The sequence below is a fragment of the Ranitomeya imitator genome, chromosome 1, assembly GCF_032444005.1.
Source record: "Ranitomeya imitator isolate aRanImi1 chromosome 1, aRanImi1.pri, whole genome shotgun sequence".
Taxonomy (NCBI): Eukaryota; Metazoa; Chordata; class Amphibia; order Anura; family Dendrobatidae; genus Ranitomeya; species Ranitomeya imitator.
The window spans coordinates 1,070,716,634-1,070,718,296 of NC_091282.1; positions in this window are offsets into that span (position 1 = coordinate 1,070,716,634).

Consider the following 1,663-nt stretch of genomic DNA (forward strand, 5'->3'; position numbering starts at 1 on the left):
GAGGAATTACTGAATTGCTGTCTGTTTTGTATTAATACTTTGTATTTATTTATTTATTTATTTTTTTATTATTTAACTTTTCTGTCTGGTGCAATCCCCATTAGGAAATGTGCTCCACGATTGTTAATGCCATCCAGTGCACATCTTGCCACATGTATGCAGTCCTTGAGCAGCCGATCGAGGGTGCATACTGCTGTGCGAGATGTGAGCACATTGTGCATTTGGAAACCCAGATTCTGACTCTAAATGTGCAGCTGGCAACACTGAGATCCATAGACAATATGGAGAGGAGTCTTCTGCTCACGGAGCAGACGCTCAATGGGACAGATGAGGCGGGGGATGGTGGGATGGAGCTGCAGGACGGTGAAGTAGCAAGCTGGGTGACAGTTAGGAAGCAGGGTAGAGGGAAGAGTGCCAGGGAGGCTAGTCCTGATCTGGCACACCCCAATAAGTTTGCTAAGTTGGCAGATGAGGGGGGTGCCAGTACAGGGGTAGCACTGCTGCAGCCAGGCATGTCCTCTGAAAGCCGGAGGAGTGACTGCTCCAGTGAGGAGGGAAATAGGAGAGCAGGGCAGGCCAGACAGGTGCTGGTAGTGGGCGACTCAATTATTAGGAGAACAGATAGGGCAATCTGTCACAAAGACAGGGATCTGTTGTGAATTCTGTGGCCAAGCTCCCTCCTGTGGTCGAGAGTGGTATTTCGGCTGGTTCTGTCTATGAGCTTCCTTTGGTGGATGAGAGTGGTACTGGGGCTTTGAGTTTCCTTCCTCAGGTGATGAGGTTAAGTCGTTAGATGCTGCTCTATTTAACTCCACCTGGTGCTTTGATCCTGGCCTCCAGTCAATGTTCTAGTATTGGTCTTGCTTCCTCCTGGATCGTTCCTGTGGCCTGTCTATCCTGCATAAGCTAAGTTCTGCTTGTGTTACTTTTGTTTGCTAATTTTTCTGTCCAGCTTGCTATATTGGTTTTTCTTGCTTGCTGGAAGCTCTGAGATGCAGAGGGAGCACCTCCGTACCGTTAGTCGGTGCGGAGGGTCTTTTTGCCCCTCTGCGTGGTTGTTTGTAGGTTTTTGTGTTGACCGCAAAGCTATCTCTCCTATCCTCGGTCTATAAAGTAAGTCGGGCCTCACTTTGCTAAATCTATTTCATCTCTGTGTTTGTATTTCATCTTTACTCACAGTCATTATATGTGGGGGGCTGCCTTTTCCTTTGGGGAATTTCTCTGAAGCAAGGTAGGCTTATTTTTCTATCTTCAGGGCTAGTTAGTTTCTCAGGCTGTGCCGAGTTGCATAGGGAGCGTTAGGCGCAATCCACGGCTACCTCTAGTGTGGTGTGATAGGATTAGGGATTGCGGTCAGCAGAGTTTCCACGTCTCAGAGCTCGTCCTATGTTTTTGGTCAATGTCAGGTCACTTTGTGTGCTCTGAACTTCAAGTTCCATTGTGGTTCTGAATTACCTGTTCATAACAGTACTGGAGGTCCAAAGTACTAATGCTTCTCAATAGAGGGAAAAGAGAAGTTCTGAGACCATTTATTTTTCTTTGCACTGTGTTCTGTCTTTCTTTTCCCCTTTACATCAGGGTGGTTCAGAACACAGGTGTGGACATGGACATTCAGGGTCTGTCCTCTTTGATGGACAATCTCACTATAAGAGTACAGAACATT